Below are 19,279 nucleotides of genomic sequence, written 5' to 3'. Positions count from 1 at the left end.
TAAGTGTTTCCTTGGTCTCTGTTTTTCTTGGGTAATCACCTACAGTAGTTTTAACCACTACCCATTAAATACATATGTGATTTTCCCTTGTACTTCTTTGCTTCTTTTGCGTGTGTGTGTCTAAAACTCAAAATCTGTGTTTTCAGATGTATGCTTTGACTTGTGCTAACAAATACTGCTAATTTAGTGTGCCTACAATGGACTCTTTATTCCCCTTGTAAGTACTTGCTCTCACAAATAGTGCCCCATTCCTTCCCTACCTGTTGTTCTTTCTGTATTCTCTTAGTTACCCTCTTCTAGTCACCCTGGTTAGAAACCGCTCATTTTTTTCCTCTTTCCCTTATCAGTCCAATTTTAACTGGTGAGTCTTATTGAGGTAACTTCACACATGATTTGTAAAACTTTATTTCTATTGCCAGCAGCCTGGTTATGGTACTCATTTTGCTTGCTTTGTCTTCTTACTTTCCTTGCCTTTAAACACTCTTCTTTTCCCTCCCTTTTATAGTGTTCCTTTCCCCCATTCATTTTATTCAATGGAGACTGATTTATCTTCAGAAATGAAAATCTCTTCATCTATATGGTAACAATTTGGCTCCCTTAATAATATTTCAATTCCCCAAGGTAGGTACTGTTCACATTCTCTTCCTGTGGCGAGAGGCAGGTTGCCTCACAGCTCTGACTCTCTCTTCTAGAAATGTACTTGTCCTTCGCGGGAAAGTTTTTTTTCTGATTTTCTCTGCTACTGTCATGCTAGTCTTGGTAGGGGTCTTGCTTGGCCCTATAAGCCTGATGTAGAGATAGAATCTTTGCTTAATTTCACCCAGCACAGCTGAGATCAGGTTGTGACTTTTAAAGACTTTTTTTTTTAAGCAATCTCTACACCCAGCATGGGGCTCAGATTTATAACCCTGAGTTTAAGAGTTACATACTCTACTGAATCAGCCAGCCAGGTGCCCCTCAGGTTATGACTTTTAAAGAAGACTATCAAAAGTTGAGTATAGTAGGAGGGAATTATAAACCAATAGAGTATTCTCTCCATCTTCCCCCTGTCCCCCCGCCCCCCCCCAAAAAAAATCTGTGGTTTTTTTCCTGTGGTTTCAGTTACCCACAGTCAACCACGGTCCTTCCGGAAGTAGATGATCCTCCTGTTGCATTGTCGGAAGGTCAGTGGTATAACGCTAAGTTACAATGCCTAGATTCACCTTTCATCTCATCACATAGGCATTTTATCATCTCATGTCAACACAAGAAGGGTGAATACAGTACTGTGAGATATTTTGAGAGACCACATTAACTTTTATTGCAGTATAGTGCTATAATCGTTTTATTATTGTTGTTAGTCTCTTACTCTAATTTATAAGCTCAACGTTACCATATGTGTGTATGGTTGGCCCTTGAACAACATGAGGGTTAAGGGCATTGTCCCCCAACCCCCCGGTCATATCTGCCTATAACTTTTTAAAAATTTTAGAGACACTTGGGTGATTCAGTCGATTAAGCTTCCGATTTAGGCTCAGGTCATGATCTCATGGTTTGTGAGTTTGAGCCCTGCGTCGTGCTCTATGCTGACAGCCCAGAGCCTGGAGCCTGCTTCGGATTCTGTGTCTCCCTCGCTCTCTGCCCCTCCCCTGCTCACACTCTGGTCTCTCTCAAAAATAAGTAAACATTAAAAAAAATTTAAAAATTTTATCTAGTATTAAATAATATCTTTACCCAAAATGGGGCTCAAACTCCCAGCCCCAAGATCAAGAATCATATGTTTTGCTGACTGAACCAGTCAAGCACCTCTGCCTATAACTTTTGACTCCCCCAGAACTTAATTAACTTAATACCCAATTTTAACTGGAAGCCTTATTGATAACATAAACAGTTGATTAACATTTTTTTATGTTATATGTATTATGTACTACACACTTAATAAAGTAAGCTAGAGAAAAGAAAAAAAAAATTTTTTTTTTTTTTTTTTTTTTTTTTAAATTTTTTTTTTCAACGTTTTTTATTTATTTTTGGGACAGAGAGAGACAGAGCATGAACGGGGGAGGGGCAGAGAGAGAGAGGGAGACACAGAATCGGAAACAGGCTCCAGGCTCCGAGCCATCAGCCCAGAGCCTGACGCGGGGCTCGAACTCACGGACCGCGAGATCGTGACCTGGCTGAAGTCGGACGCTTAACCGACTGCGCCACCCAGGCGCCCCAAAAAAAAATTTTTTTTAAATGTTTACTTATTCTTGAGACAGAGACAGAGCGTGAACAGGGGAGGGGCAGAGAGAGAGGGAGAGACAGAATCCGAAACAGGCTCCAGGCTCTGAGCTGTCAGCACAGAGCCCGACGTGGGGTTGGAACCCACGAACTGTGAGATGATGACCTGAGCCGAAGTCGGATGCTCAACCGAGCCACCCAGGCGCCCCAAGAAAAGAAAATGTTTTTAAAAATATCATAAGGTAGAGAGGGGTGCCTGGGTGGCTCAGTTGGTTAAATGTTCAATTCTTGATCTCAACTCAGGTCTTGATCTCAGGGTTGTGAGTTCAAGCTCTGTGTTGGATTCCATGCTGGGCTTGGGCTCCATGCTGGGCATGGAACCTACTTAAAGAAAAAGAAAACAAAATCATATGGTAGAGAAAATACATCCACAGTATTGTACCATATTTATTGATAAAAGTGGATAAGTGGATCTGTGCAGTTCAAACCTATGTTGTTCAAAGGTCAGCTGCACTACTTGTAATAATTTACTATTTCCAAAATTTTAAAACAGCATATACAAAAGGAAAATAAAAGGGGTACCTGGCTGGCTCAGTTGGAAGAGCATGCTACTCTTGATCTCAGGGTTGTGAATTTGAGCCTCACGTGGGAAATAGAGATTACTTAAATAAATAAAAACTTTAAACAAAAAAAACAAAAAAAAAAAGGGAAAAAAAACCCCCTTCATTTCCAAGAAGGATTAATAGAAGGAGAAAGTTTATTATGTTGGTTACAATTTCTTTATGTGTATTTGTCCAGATTTAGCTGTTTCCACAAAGAATTTGGGGTAGTTTTACAAAAAGATATACAAAAGAAGATTAAAAGAATTAAGGACCATGGTAAAGGAAAATATAGATATGATAATTCTAATGTTGTTATTGATCAGAGTTAGTTAAATATGTCCCATATCACATAGAGCAAATATTATTGTACTGTGAAGAAACAGCATTTTCTAACACTGATTCTAAAAGTAGTTACAGATGTGAATCTTCAGTAGGAGACACTGAGTAATGAACAATGTCTTCAGTAACATTTTCTTTCTAACAGAAGAAAGTAGTCTCAATTTCTCGTGTCTAGGTTTTTGTATAAACATGTCTTTATATCCTTTGGGTAAATAATTAGGAGTGGGATTGCTGGGTGATACAAGTTTTCTCATATTGTGTTTTGAGTTATTTATGTATTTTGGATACAGATCCTTAGATATGTGTTTTGCAAATATTTTCTCCTGGACTATGACTGATCTTCATTTTCTTAACATTGTTTTCTTCAAACAGCAGAAATTGAGATTGAGGCTGGTGAATATACCCATATACACAGACACAAACTTAATTTTGTAGAAATCAGATAGATAACAGCAGAGGACCCAGGAGAAAACATATCATGGTGTATTTGTTTTTAATTAGCAATATGCTTCAGAATCCCCTGGGGGAATTCCATCCCTGCTCCTGTGTAATACACAAATGTGTAGTCCTTATCTATCCCAGACCTTCTGAAATAGATTAGGTAGAGTATTGCAGAGTAGGAGCCACCGTCACAGAATTTGACCTTGGTCATTAACACTAACATGGTTTTTGTTTCCTTAAGGATAAAATAGAAAGAGATAAATCTAACTCTTAGTGGGTTTCAGTGGGTTAGTGCACAGGAAATACTAGCATATACTAGGTGGTAATTTCTAGAGGCAAAGGGGGAAGGACCTGGAGCCAAGGATAATGTCATGGAAACCTTTGAAGTCGTTGCCTAGAAGTGAGAGTGAACATTACTTTTTTCTTGCTTTCCTTTCTATGTAACACTTGAATTATTTAAGAAGTAAACGGGGGCGCCTGGGTGGCTCAGTCGGTTAAGCGGCCGACTTCAGCTCAGGTCATGATCTCGCAGTCTGGGAGTTCGAGCCCCGCATCGGGCTCTGTGCTGACAGCTCAGAGCCTGGAGCCTGTTTCAGATTCTGTGTCTCCCTCTCTCTGACCCTCCCCCGTTCATGCTTTGTCTCTTTCTGTCTCAAAAATAAATAAACGTTAAAAAAAATTAAAAAAAAAAAAAGAAGTAAACGTTGGCTCCAATTTTTCTTTTCATTCAACCTTTTTGTTCCCCTGAAATTGAATATGATGTTTTCTGATCTTGAATTCCGTTATATCATAGTAACTTCCTTGCTTTTTAATATGATCGTCATAGGATTGTTCATAGAATTTATGTCAGTTGAAGTATTTCTCTCAAGATAGTTATAGAAAATATGCATACTTACTGTCCTTCAGTTTTTCTTCATGTTTGATGTTTTTTATTTATTTAATTTAATTTTATTTATTTTATTATTTTTTAAAATTTTACTTTTTATTTTTTTAAATTTACATCCAAATTAGTTAGTATATAGTGCAACAGTGATTTCAGGAGTAGATTCCTTAATGCCCCTCACCCATTTAGCCCATTCCCCCATCCCACACCCCCTCCAGTAACCCTCAGTTTGTTCTCCAGTTTTGAGCCTCTTGTGTTTCCCCCACTCCCTGTTTTTATATTATTTTTGTTTCCCTTCCCTTATGTTCATCTGTTTTGTCTCTTAAAGTCCTCATATGAGTGAAGTCATACGATTTTTGTCTTTCTCTGAATGACTAATTTCACTTAGCATAATACCTTCCAGTTCCATCCACGTAGTTGCAAATGGCAAGAATTCATTCTTTTTGATCGCTCAGTAATACTTCATTGTATATATATATATTTATACACCACATCTTCTTTATCCATTTATCCATCGATGGACATTTGGGCTGTTTCCATACTTTTGTTTGTTGATAGTGCTGCTATAAACATTGGGGTGCATGTGTCCCTTTGAAACAGCACACCTGTATCCCTTGGATAAATACCTAGTAGTGCAATTGCTGGGTCGTAGGGTAGTTCTATTTTTAATTTAATATTATTTTAAATTTAAAATATAATTTTAATTATTTTTAATTGAGGAACCTCCATACTGTTTTCCAAAGTGGTTGCACCAGCTTGCATTCCCATTGATGTCTTAACATAAAAGAGAAGTAAATATTTTCCTGTGTTTTTATATATGGAAAATTAATTTTTTTTACATCTTTTTAAAAAAGTTAATGTATTTTGAGAGAGAGAGAGAGAGAGAGAGAGAGAGCATGTGTGCACACACATGCACATGCACAAGTGGGGTAGGGGCAGAGAGGAGAGACAGAATCCCAAGCAAACCCTGTGCCTGATTCAGGGCTTGAACCCACAAACTGTGAAATTATGACCTGAGCTAAGATCAAGAGTTGGACGGTTAACTGATTGTGCCTCCCAGGTGCCCGAAAAATTAATTTAAAAAAAATATTTTTTAACATTTATTTATTTTTGAGAGACAGAGGAGACTGCGCAAGCAGGGGCGGAGCAGAGAGAGAGGGAGACACAGAGTCCAAAGCAGGCTCCAGGCTCTGAACTGTCAGCATAGAGCCCCAGGTGGGGCTTGAACCCACAAACTGTGAGATAATGACCTGAGCTGAAGTCAGACACTCAACCGACTGAGCCACCCAGGCGCTCCATCTAAAATTAATTTTAATGAAGCTGTATTCAATAATTATGAACAAGAAAAAAAAGTGCTGCATCTAGCATCAAAGGAAGATTTACTTTATTTGTTTAGTTGTCATTTGTTGGAAGAAAGTAACACAGGCCCCAAAATAATTATTTTTAGGGTCGTTAAATTATAAATTATATTAGGAAAAAAGCTTCTCGTTTAGTGTGAGGAGTACAACTCTGTATTTAAGATGTTTCTAGTTGATCACGACTTTTTTAAAACCTTTGATAATGGACATTTTAAAATGTAAATGTTGAGCAAATAGTTCGACTAATGGTCATGTATTTGTCATTCATCTTCTTTAAACAGTAATCAACTTTCTGCCTGTTTTATTCGTTCCTCTCACATGTCTTTCCCTATAACATTTTATTTTTATTTTATTTTATCTTTTTTTTTATGTCTCTTTCTTTTTTTCATTTACATTCAAGTTAGTTAGCATATAGTGCAACAGTGATTTCAGGAGTAGATGCCTTAATGCCCCTTACCCATTTGGACCATCCCCCCTCCTACAACCCCTCCAGTAATCCTCTATTTGTTCTCCATATTTAAGAGTCTCTTATGTTTTGTCACCCTCCCTGTTTTTTCTATTATTTTTGTTTCCCTTCCTTTCTGTTCATCTGTTCTGTGTCTTAAAGTCCTTATATGAGTGTCATGATACTTGTCTTTCTCTAATTTCGCTTAGCATAATACCATCCATGTAGTTGCAAATGGCAAGATTTCATTCTTTTTGATTGCTGAGTAATACTCTGTTGTGTGTGTGTATATGTATATATGTGTATATATATATGTATATATACCACATCTTCTTTATCCAGTCATCATCCATCGATGGACATTTGGGCTGTTTCCATACTTTGGTTATTGTTGATAGTGCTCCTATGAACATAAGTGTGCATGTACCCCTTCGAAACAACAAACCTGTATCCCTTAGATAAATACCTAGTAGTGCAATTGCTGGGTTGTAGGGTAGTTCTATTTTTAATTTTTTGAGGAACCTCAATACTGTTTTCCAGAATGGCTGCACCAGCTTGCATTCCCACCAGCAGTGCAAAAGAGATCCTCTCTCTCCGCATCCTCGCCAGCATCTGTTGTTGCCTGAGTTGTTAATGTTAGCCTTTCTGACAGGCGTGAGGTGGTATCTCATTGTGGTTTTGATTTGTATTTCCCTGATGATGAGTGATGTTGAGCATTTTTTCATGTGTCGGTTGGCCATCTGGATGTCTTCTTTGGAGAAGTGTCTGTTCATGTATTTTGCCCATTTCTTCACTGGGTTATTTGTTTTTTGGGTGTTGAGTTTGAGAAGTTCTTTATAGATTTTGGATACTAATCCTTTATCTGATATGTCATTTGCAAATATCTTCTCCCATTCTGTCGGTTGCCTTATAGTTTTGCTGATTGTTGCCTTTACTTTGTAGAAGCTTTTTATTTTGATGAGGTAGGTCCCAATAGTTCATTTTTGCTTTTGTTTCCCTTGCCTCCGGCGACGTGTTGAGTAAGAAGTTGCTGCAGCCAAGGGCAAAGAGGTTTTTGCCTGCTTTCTCCTCGAGGATTTTGATGGCTTCCTGTCTTACATTTAGGTCTTTTATCCATTTTGAGTTTATTTTTGTGTATGGTGTAAGAAAGTGGTCCAGGTTCATTTTTCTGCATGCCGCTGTCCAGTTTTCCCAGCCCTACTTGCTGAAGAGACTGTCTTTATTCCGTTGGCTCTTCTTTCCTGCTTTGTCAAAGATTAGTTGGTCATACGTTTGTGGGTCCATTTCTGGGTTCTCTATTCCATTGATCTGAGTGTCTGTTTTTGTGCCAGTCTCTATAGCATTTTAATGCTAATTGTAGACATATTTCATTTCACTTTTTTTTTTTAAGTTTGTTTATTTTGAGAGAGAGAGAGAGAGAGTGTGAGCCAGGAGAGGTGCAGAGAGAGAGAGAATCCCAAGCAGGCTCTGTGCTGTCCATGCAGAGCCCCAACACAGGGCTTGATCTTAAGAGCCATGAGATCATGACCTGAGCTGGAACCAGGAGTCAGGCGCTTAACTGACTGAGCCACTCAGGTGGCCCTTGTTTTACTTCTTAATACACAAGTATACATTTCTAACATACACAGTCTCTTTTAAAAAAAAAAAATCAAAATAACATTATCACATGGAACAAAATCAACAGGCTTCCTTAATGTCACCTGATATTTGTACAACTTTCTTATTTGTTTCACAAAGTCAGTAGCTAAAATAAGGTTTGTGGGGATGCCTGGGTGGCTCAGTCGGTTAAGAATCTGACTTCGGCTCAGGTCATAATCTCACGGTTCATGGGTTCAAGCCCTGCATCTAGCTCTGTGTTGACAGTTCAGAGCTGGGAGCCTATTTGTATTCTGTGTCTCCCTCTCTTTCTGTCCCTCCCCTGCTCATGATCTGTCAATCAAAAATAAATAAACATTAAAAAAAATTAAAATAAAATAAGGTTTGTGTGTTATGTATCTGCAGCCTCTTTTAATCAGTAAATCTCCCCATTTTAAAAACTGCTGTTTATTTTTAGAAGACACTAGCTGATTTGTTCTGCAGCATTTCCCACATTCTGGGCTTTGTTGATTATATCCTGGTGTCATTGGACATGTTACTCTGTTCTTCATGTTTCCTGTAACTGGTAGAAGTGTGTTTAGATTTAGGTTCAAAATTTTTTTTTCTTGTCTTAAATTTTTTTTTTTTTTTTAACTTAAGTAGTCTCTGCACCCAGTGTGGGGCTTGAACTCACAACCCCAAAATCAAGAGTTGCACACTTCACTGACTGAGCCAGCCACGCACTCTAATTTTTTCGTCTTTTTTGGAAAGAATTCTTTATTGGTATGACACCGCTAGTGGAACCATCGCATTCATCTTAGTTCAGGGGATGTCAGCATAAACCATATATTTAAAAGTTCCCCTTCAGTTTTTACCTGAATGTTTTTAACATTCATTAACTAATTCTTTTTTTAAAAGATTTTATTCCATAAGTAATCTTTATACCCAGTGCAGGGCTTGAACCCACAACTATGAGGTCAAGAGTCACACACTCCACTGAGTGAGCCAACCGGGCGCCCAATAATTATTTCTTGATTCACCGTTTCATTAGGGGTTATAAAATGATGATTTCCTAAATCTTTTATTTCTCCAGTGTCTGTTAGCTATGATTATTTTATAGAGAAGAACTTTTCCTTATCAACTAACATTTGGTTTCTTTGTAACCGTAAAGTATCATTAATATAAGACAAAGACAAGACAAGATATATAAAAAAAGCCCCAAAACAAGAAGAAAAGATAAATACTGGATTCTTTTGTTGTTTTTAAGAATGAGTTGATGAAGTGATACAGCCTTCACAAATGACCAGTGAGAGTTATTTTTTGAAGTAAGGGGGAATAAAGGCAGTATCATGGTAAATTACTATAAATAGATTTATTTATAATTAATTGTAGTCTATTATGCCATCTTTGGTAGATAAAAGCCTCGTCAGATTAGCTCTTCTGTCATTTTGTCATGACTGCCGTAGTCTTTGATAATTTCCTTGCTTTCTGGTGCAAGATGAATCAGACTCATCTGTATAATCCCTACTCCAGACCTGAAATCAGCCATATCTTCCAGGAGGTCTGGTTCCTTTTAGTGGGAAATGGTATTAAGAGACTGTAACACTTGACCACTTAAAAAAAAAAAATTTTTTTTAATGTTTATTTTTGAGAGAGAGAGAGTACATGAGTGTTTACGTAAGCAAGGGAGCAGCAGAGAGAGAGGGAGACACAGGATCCGAAGCAGGCTCCAGGCTCTGAGCTGTCAGCTCCAGCTCAGAGCCCAGCCCTGGGGTTCAAACTTGTGAACCATGAGATCATGACCTGAGCCGAAGTCGGACGCTTAACCGACTGAGCCACCCAAGCCCCCTAACACTTGACCACTTTTTAAAGTTGTACCATCTTAAGTTTCTGTCCATGTAGGAAGTGTCCTAAGTATTTAGGTAGGGTCTTAAGTATTTTTCATGTTCCTAATTAGATTCATTTGAGGACCATTTAAAAAGGCTAAATGACAAAGATTCTCATATTGAATATGATATTTAGGTTATTTATAAGAAAAATCTAAAATGAAATAAAACTAATAAAAGTTAAAAATAAAAGTATGCCAATGTGTCAAAGTTGCAAATACAGCAAAAATTCGAATTTTAATATTAAAACAAAATTATTCATGGCAAAAGTAATTAACTATCAGTACTTTCTGACTTTGTAGAAGCTGTAATTCACACTGAAGATATAACTGCCATGAATCATTATGTATCAAAAACCTTTGTATTGGCATATATAAATCAAAAATTTTAATAGTTTAGAGGAACTGAAGTTCAACTGAACTTAGTACACTTTGAGAAAAACATGACCATCTTTACATTTTCATGCAAACATTTTCATGGAAAATTTATAAAATTTAATCATAATTGAAACATAATTCACACAGCCCTACCACTTGGAAATTTTAGAACTTCTAAGCATTTCTTGGGTTAAACAAGTTGAAGCTAACTTCAGTTACAGACAGTTGAGAATATGACGAGTATGTCAGTTATACCTGAATAATAACAGCAAAAGAATGTAACAATGAGAGCAAACCATATCTTGGGATACAAGCAGAGCTATACCCCAAAGAGAATATTTTGCATTAAATGCTTTTAGTTAAAAAAAAAAAAGTGTGTATTAGTTGTATATGTTTGAACAATGAAATAAACCTGAGGAAAGCACAAGGGAAGAATTAATAAAGTCAAAAATATGTGACAAAAAAAATAATATGTGAGAAAAAATGAATTAAGTAGAAAATGTATAGACTGAAAAAGGATCAGAATCTTTGTGAAGTGACCAATAAACAAGTTACTGACAAGTCTAATTGAAGAAAAGAAAACAAATAGTGTTGAAGTAAAGTCTGTAACCATAAATAGTTTGGGGATAATATGTTGAACTTTTTTTTTTTAAGTTTATTTTTTGAGAGAGAGAGCGCATGTGGGACGGGCAGAGACAGAGAATCCCAAGCAGGCTCTGCACTGTTAGTGCAGAGTCCACTGTGGGGCTCAAACTCATGAACTGTGAGATCATGACCTGAGCTGAAATCAAGAGCCGGTTCCTTAACTGACTGAGCCACCCAGGTGCCCTAAACTTTTTAAGATATAATTAACATAATCCTTTAGATGAAATGAAAGATTTTCTGAAATAAGTTGCCAAAACTGATTCAAAAGATAGAACACCTGAAGAGGCCAGTAACCATTTAAGAAATGGCAGTTAATGTCAAAGAACAGTCATTCCCTGCCCCCCTCGCCCCCAGTTTCTAATCTTTCTTTGTACCATTGAGGAATAGTCCATTTCCATGTTTTTAATAATATATACCAGAATAGAAAAGGTCTCATACCAAGATGCTAATAAAGATCTTGATATAGGGGTGCATGGGTTGGTTCAGTTGGTTAAGCATCTGGCTCTTGATTTTGGCTCAGGTCATGGTCTAATGCTTTATGAGATTGAGCCCTGCGTTGGGCTCTGCACTGACAGCGTGGAGCCTGCTTGGGATTCTTACCTACCCCCCACTCCCTCTGCCCCTCCCCTGCTTGAGCACACATGAGCTCTCTCTCAAGGTAAATAAACACAAAAGAGACCTTTTTAGGGGCGCCTTGGCGCCTCAGTTGGTTAAGCAGTCGGTGCCTCAGTTGGTGCTGACAGCTCAGAGCCTGGAGCCTGCTTCAGATTCTGTCTCCCTCTCTTTCTGTCCTTCTGCTGCTCGTGCTCTGTCTCTCTCTCTCTCTCAAAAATAAACAAACATTAAAAAGGTTTTTTTTTTTTAAAGATCTTTTTATATTTAGTATTCATTTCCTAGCAGTAAAGTCTCTTTTTTGTAAAACTAAAAATAGAGGGTTCTTTCCTTCACATAATAAAACATATGTGTTAGAATCCAGCAGTCATTCCTTGAGATTTAGGAAGGATGCCTGCTATTACCGTGGCTATGACTGTTCTGGAAGTTCTAGGGCAATATAGTTAGATGAGGGAAAAAAGGCATAAATCTTGGAAAGTTGGAGAACAAAATTACGATTATTTTCTGATGACACACTTATTTGCCTGGAATTCTCAAGAGTATCAGTAGAAAATATTTTAGGGCTAAGAAGTAAAAATTCAAAAGTGAAAGCAATCTGGAGGAAAAGAGAAAGTGTATTAGAGTTGTAACAGGGAATTGTAAAATGTCTAGTTACAACATTAAAATATTTTTAAAAATCCCATGAAACTTAGTAACTTTGACTGTAAGTAGTTGGAAAATATTTTTAAAAAGTGATTCAAAAAGCAATAAAAAATTAAATTCCTTGGGATAAACCTAAAAAGTATGAGACTTAAAATGACAAGAGTTTACCTAAGGACATGGTAATAAAAAAATAATAATGGTCACAACACAAGTAATCTTTATGAACATTGTTTTAAACACTTAATTCATTTAATTCTCAAAGTGACCTTATAATACAGTGTTATGTTTGAGGGTAACAGAGAGGTAAAATGCCTTGTCAGGGTAATTTAGATGCTAGGTTAAGGAATGATGGGATTGGAACCCATTCAGGCTGTGTCACTGCAAACTCCAGAGAATCTGTAACCATTATGCTTTGATGGCTCTTGAAAAAAATAAGTGATATACCATATTCCTGGATGGGAAAATCCAATATAATCAAAATATATGTCTCATAAAATTAATATTATTATATCGGTGTCCCAACAGGATTTTGTTTTTCTTTTTCATGGTAAGGAGGGTAGAATTTGAGAAAACAGTGATGAACTTCACTAGGAATTATAAGTAGGTGAAAGATAGCCAAAACAGTTTTGAATTAGAAGAGTATTGGGGGAGTGGAGGAGTAGAGGAAGTGGGTACCTTGTTTTATAGGATTTTGAATATAATACTGCCATAGGTATGCTCGAATTATTACAAATAAAGAGATTCATTTCTGTGTATAAGAATATAGTTGTAAGTTATTCTTTAAACTGTGTTTGGATAGTTTTCTGGTCATTTGGGCAAAAGATAAAGTTAGCTCTTTTCCTCCAGATACCAAAACAAATTCTAGAGGGATTGAATATATGGATATAAGAAAATAAAGGTAAAGAAAATATAGGTAAATACAACATCTTGATACGGGGAATGCCTTTTTAAACATAAACCAAAAAAAAGATAATTCAAAGAATAATTGATTTGACTACATTGAAAAACTTGTCACATTTTTAAAAAGGAAAAAGTGTTCAAAATATCTGACAATCAGAAGTGACTGTTTTCAGAAGAATGGGGTACTCAGCAGATAAAAGCGGATAACCACTTTAGGAGTCATCTTAGAATTCCTCAGTGCTCTACATCCCTAATTTCCATCCAGTCACCATTCATGCTTCCATTCAACAAATGTTTGAGTGTCTGTTACACACAAGGAACCATTGTAGGAATGAGGATACAGTAGTGAATAAAATGGAGAAAATCTCCGCTCTTACGTAGTTTATATTCTGTTGATGGGAGAGAGAACTATTAGTCAATTAATGCAGAACATTTAAAATGGGACACTTCTATAGAGAATCATAAAGCAGAAAAGGTATACACTGTGCTGTTGTGGAAGTGGCATTGCAGTTTTAGATAGAGGCATTTAAGCAAAATCTGAAGGAAATGAGAAAGCCAGCCACGGGGGTATCTTAAGAGGAAGAACATTCCAGGTAGAGGGAACAAGAAAGCCAACGTTTGTGACGCAGGAGAATGCTGTGTATATTTTATGAACAGCAAAGTGGTGGTAGCTGAAGGTAGGTGAGTAAGGTAGTGAGTAGTAGGAGATGAGATCAGGGAGGTAACTAAATCTTGGAGAGGTTTTAAAGACCAGGTAATTCTTTGTTGTAGGGGTTATAGTATACATTGCTGGATGGTTCACAGCATCCCTGGCCTATACCCACTAGATGTCAGTAGAACTCCCTAGTTGTAATAACCAAAAATGCCTCCAGATTTCACCAAATTTTCTAGATTTGGGAAGCAACATTGCCCTTGCTTAAAAACCACTGCTCTACTAAATGGCTGTAGTCCCTTTGAGGAAGGCTTTGGAGGAATATTTATGGTGTGTCCTTGCTGTAATGGTGCAGAGCTTTTCCTCCGGTGGACCCAGTCTCTCCTCAGTTACAAAAGGCTGTGGGTCTGTGAATTGACCAGGTCTGGAAACTGGGCAAATGCCCATGACTTCCACTATGATGATTCAAGTCGGTTTTTGGCCACCAGATTTAAGCATTTTTCTGTTATATAGATTAAACTGCCCATCTATTTCATTCCTAGGAACATCGTGATCAATTAGCCACTGCCAAAGATCCCTGCGGGCCAAAGCGTTCTGATTACCGGTATGTCCTCGCTGCCCTTATCTTTGGAGTTAAGTACTGCCACTTGGCCTCTGCTACTTTGGGATCCCATCATCCTCAGTGAGATCAGGGAGCTCATCTCAGTGGTGACGTTCCCTGAAGTCGTACCTGACTTATAAAAGAGAGCAGCCACACAGCCTTTTCAAGTGTGTGGTGCTTCCCTCACTAATTATAGTGTCTTCTGGGCCTTTTCAGGGTATGTAGTTGGGTAGTAGGTTGCAGAGGATAAATCCACTTCAATATTCCTGTCTCCTTAAACCTTTGGATTTTCTCTTCCACATAATGCCAGTGGAACTCTAGTATTTCAGCCTCATTAAACCTCATTTAATATTCATTGGCAGTGTTAGAATAATTTTGATTTACATTTCCTTAATGATTACAGCTATATTGTTGAGTGTAAATTTCAGTCAACAAGTAGGCTATTAGAGCCATCTCCAACTGCACAAGTTATCATAGAATCTGTGGTAAACTCACTCATATTGATGAATTCTAATCTCCTTGGTCTAATACCCTTAGCATTGATTTTCACACATGTTCCTCAGGTTTTTTCCTTTATATATTAACAGAATTTTGGCATTTTTTTAGTGTTTAAGCTGTTTTCTCTTGAGTCATACATAGGTATATCTGTTCCTCTAGAACGTGCTGAGATTTGAACCTAGTTATGGGTGTAGTATCAACAGGGTTGGTTGTAGTTGGTCTTGAGGAGAATGAGCATCCTTCTCCAAGTCATTTGCAGAACGTAACAATATCACAGGATTTTCAGCAAAGGAAAGCTGCTCTCTTTATATACAGAAGAGTAAGTTAGTGCCACTGGAGGTGTGAAGTTGTTTTTTTCATTCTGATTCGACCACATGTCTAAGTTTCAGGGTTCCATGAGAAACTTAGACTATGAATTCACCTGTTATAATTCAGCTACTTGCAGAATCAAATTTTGCATTTGATTTTTTTAAATTTTTATTTATTTATTTATTTATTTTTTAATTTTTTTTTTTTTAACGTTTATTTATTTTTGAGACAGAGACAGAGCATGAACGGGGGAGGTCACAGAGAGAGGGAGACACAGAATCTGAAACAGGCTCTAGGCTCTGAGCTGTCAGCACAGAGCCTGACGCGGGGCTTGAACTCACGGACCGTGAGATCATGACCTTAGCCGAAGTCGGACGCTTAACCGACCAAGCCACCCAGGCGCCCCTGATTTTTAGCAATATGAATCTGAGGTTATAAGAATAAAGAGGTGTTGAGATTTTTTAAATGTATATTTTTGAGAGAGAGAGCATGCACATGCGTGTGAGCAGGGGAGGAGCAGAGAGAGAAGGAGACAGAGGATCCAAAGCAGGCTCAGTGTTGATAGTAGAGGGCCTGATGTGGGGCTCAAAGTCACTAATCTCGAGATCATGACCTGAGTCAAAGTCAGATGCTCAAACGACTGAGCCAATTAGGCGCCCCTGAGATTTCTTTAATACTGTCATGACAGTACTGTTTTTCAGACTGTGATTTAATCTCACAGTTAACGGACTTGAACTTATTTTTTGTGTACCTGTTCAAGAGCATTTAGAGAATCCATCTCATATAGCAGACCTTGTAGTCATCTGTACTGCCTTAACAGTTCAGTACAATAGCCATTTGGGGTCCTAAGGCACTTGCTTCTGTTGGCACCTCATCACAGTCAACCACAGTTGATAGCTTGATTAACTGTGATGCCACTGCATACTGGGGGTTATTAGCATCCTGTTTCCTGTTTGAGGCAGAGGGCACAACCAAGCCAATCTTCAAATCCCATCTTTGTAGGTATGTTTACTGTGACCATTGCAGTACCAACTCAGAAACCACACATTAATTTGAACAGGGAAGTTTAATATAAAGAATTACTAACCAAAAAAAAAAAAAAATTATTAACCAGTAACAGAGAATTAACCCTAGAGGGCAAAGAGAACTGTAAAGTATACACAATAGAATGAGCAACCACTACCTCTAGGGCTGGGGCATGGTAGCAAGGATGGATGGAACAAATCTGGAAGATGCCGAATTTTCCAGTTTGAAGGCTGAGACTTTCAGATCTTGTTGGAAAGGGTGTGTTACACTGGATGCTGGAGAAGTGTGAAGTGCTGCAAATTTTCATTATCAAGCAAGAAACCCCCTTTTGGGGGACTGAGAAAAGTTACTAGGAAGCCCCTTTCTCAATCTAAGAAGCCAGCTGGAACATGGCATAATTCTTTGGGAAGTGTTTGCCCCATAAGAGTGCTGCAGAAACTTGCTGCACAGCTGTCAGTGCAGGGTGCTGACAAAACTTGCTGGGAAACCACCCGTGGGGTTGTATAGGTGTCGCTGAGACTTGATGGGAAGTTGGAGCTTGGGGAGAGGGCTGTTGGGTGTTTTGCATGCCATTGTTCTCCACTGGAACCAGCAGGTTAGAGCACACTAATTGGAAGAGAACCTACTTCTGTCTGGAGTCTTCCTCGAGTGCCATCTGCTGAAAAGGTTAACATTTTGCCAGCTGGCAGAGAAGAAATGTTTACAGGTACCAGCCTCATTATTCTAAAGCAGGGCAGAGAGGAGTGGATTTGGAGTTGAGAGGCAATATATTTATAATTGGTAATGTCAGATATTTACATTTCTAGTACCCTTCATTTCTTTGGGTAGTCCCTGATTTCCATGTGGTGTCATTTTTTTTTTCTTCAAATACTTTTAATAACTTCTTGTTAGGTCGATATGCTGATGATGAATTCTTCCAGCTTTTGTACATCTGGAAAATTCTTTATTTTGCCTTTTTAAAAAATAAAATAGTGGTAGAGTACACATAACGTAAAATTTACCATCTTACCTGTTTTTTTTTTTAAGTTTTATTTAAGTAAATAAATACCACCCAACGTGGGGCTTGAACTCATGACCCCGAGATCAAGAGTTGTATGCAACTGAGCTAGCCAGGTGCTCCATTTTACCCCTTTTTAAGTGTACATTATTTATCTGTTTCTGAGTGAGAGAGCACACCTGTGTGCACGTGAGCAGGGGAGGGGACCGAGGGGGAGAGAGAAAATTGTTGTTGTTTTTTTTTTTTTTTTTGAGAGAGAAAATTTTAATCAGGCTGCACATTCAGTGCAGAATCCTACATGGGGCTGGATCTCACAACTGTGAACCAAAATCAAGAGTCAGACACTTAACCAACTGTGAGCTACTCACATGCCCCTGTTGATTCGTTTTCATATGTTGAACCATCCTTGCATTTTATTTTATTTTTGAGACAGAGAGAGACAGAGTATGAACGGGGGAAGGTGAGAGAGAGAGGGAGACACAGAATCTGAAACAGGCTCCAGGCTCTGAGCTGTCAGCACAGAGCCCAACGGGGGACTCGAACTCATGAACTGTGGGATCATGACCTGAGCCGAAGTCTGACGCTTACCGACTGAGCCACCAGGCGCCCCTATTTTATTTATTTTTTTAAATGTTTATTTATTTTGGGGAGATGGAGTGGGGGAGGGGCAGAGAGAGAGAGAGAGAGAGAGAGAGAGGGAGGGAGGGAGAGGGAGACACAGAATCTCAAGCAGTCTCTAGGCTCTGAGCTGTCAGCACAGAGCCCAACGGGGGACTCGAACTCATGAACTGTGGGATCATGACCTGAGCCGAAGTCTGACACTTACCGACTGAGCCACCAGGCGCCCCATTTTATTTATTTTTTTAAATGTTTATTTATTTTGGGGAGATGGAGTGGGGGAGGGGCAGAGAGAGAGAGAGAGAGACAGACAGACAGACAGACACAGAATCTCAAGCAGTCTCCAGGCTCTGAGCCTGTCAGCACAGAGCCTGATGCGGGACTTGAACCCACAAAGCGCGGTATCATGACCTGGGCCAAAGTCAGACACTCAACCGACTGAGCATCCTTACATTTTAGAAAGAAATTTTACTTGGTCATGGTATATAATTTTTTTAATATGTTGCTGAATTTGATTTGCTAGTACTTTGTGGTGCCTTTGTCTGGCTTTGGTATCAGAGTACTCCTGCTCTCAGAGAATGTATTAGGAAGTTGTTCCCTAATTTTTTTTTTTTTTGGGAAAAGTTTGATAAGGATTGGTATTTTTCTTTAAATGTTTTTTGGAATTCACCAGTGAAGTCATCAAGTCCAGGACTTTTTTTTTTTTTTTTTTTAATGTTTATTTTTTGAGAGACTTAGAGAGACAGAGCACAAGTTGGGGAGGGGCATAGAGAGAAGGAGACACAGAATCTGAAGCAGGCTTCAGGCTCCGAGCTGTTAGCACAGAGCCTGATGTGGGGCTCGAACTCACAAACTGTGAGATCATGACCTGAGCCGAAGTCTGACACTTAACCGACTGAGCCACCCAGGTGCCCCGGACTTTTCTTTTTTAGGAGAGTTTTGTTTACTGATTCAATCTTCTTACTAGTTATAGGTCTATTCAGACTTTGTATTTCTTTATAAGTTAGTCTTGGTAGGTTTTGTATTTCTAGGAAATTGTTTTATCTAGATTATCCGATTTGTTGATGTAAAATTATTCATAGTACTCTGTTATAGTCCTTTTCATTTCTGTAAAACCAGTAATGTCTCCACTTTCACTTTTTATTTTAGTAATTTGAGTGTTTTTTCCTTTTTCTTAGTCCGTGTAGCTAAAGTTTTTTCAATTTTGCTGGTATTTTAAAGTATCAACTTTTGGTTCCATTAATTTTTCTTTGTTTTCTATTCTCTATTTTTAAAAATTCTCTAATTTTTAAAATTTCCTTCCTGCTTGCTTTGGGTTTAGTTTGTTCTTTTTCTAGTTCCACAAGGTGTAACATTACATTATTGTTTGTTTTTTTTTAATTTTTTTTTTAATGTTTATTCTTGAGAGAGACAGTGTGTGAGCAGGGAGGGGAGGGGCAGAGAGAGAGGGAGACACAGAATCCGAAGCAGGCTCCAGGCTCTGAGTTGCCAGCACAGAGCCTGATGCAGGGCTTGAACTGACGAACTGCAAGATCATGACCTGAGCGGAAGTCGGACGCTTAACTGACTGAGCCACCCAGGCGCCCCAACATTACGTTGTTGATAGGAGATCTTCCTTATTGTATAAGTGATTATAGCTATAAATTTCTCCTAGCACTGCTTTTGCTGCATCCC

At 38.3% G+C, this 19,279-nt stretch overlaps 1 protein-coding gene across 7 annotated transcripts in view; it reads left to right on the top strand.

Annotated features, from left to right (window-relative positions):
* ZMYM4 (zinc finger MYM-type containing 4) overlaps positions 1 to 19,279 on the top strand; it is a 146,560-nt gene that overhangs the window by 19,211 nt on the left and 108,070 nt on the right. For 3 of the 7 annotated variants that reach the window (XM_060622157.3, XM_060622159.3, XM_060622162.3), the window contains exon 2: positions 14,099 to 14,160. The exons of the other annotated variants lie outside the window; for them this stretch is intronic. The gene's annotated coding sequence lies outside the window, so the exon portion shown is untranslated. The remainder of the gene's footprint in view (positions 1 to 14,098; positions 14,161 to 19,279) is intronic. 7 annotated transcript variants of the gene reach the window in all.

The sequence above is a fragment of the Panthera onca genome, chromosome C1, assembly GCF_046562875.1.
Source record: "Panthera onca isolate mPanOnc1 chromosome C1, mPanOnc1 haplotype 2, whole genome shotgun sequence".
Classification (NCBI taxonomy): Eukaryota; Metazoa; Chordata; class Mammalia; order Carnivora; family Felidae; genus Panthera; species Panthera onca.
Note: the sequence above shows the minus strand (reverse complement) of the source record. Positions and strands in the feature narration are given on the sequence as shown.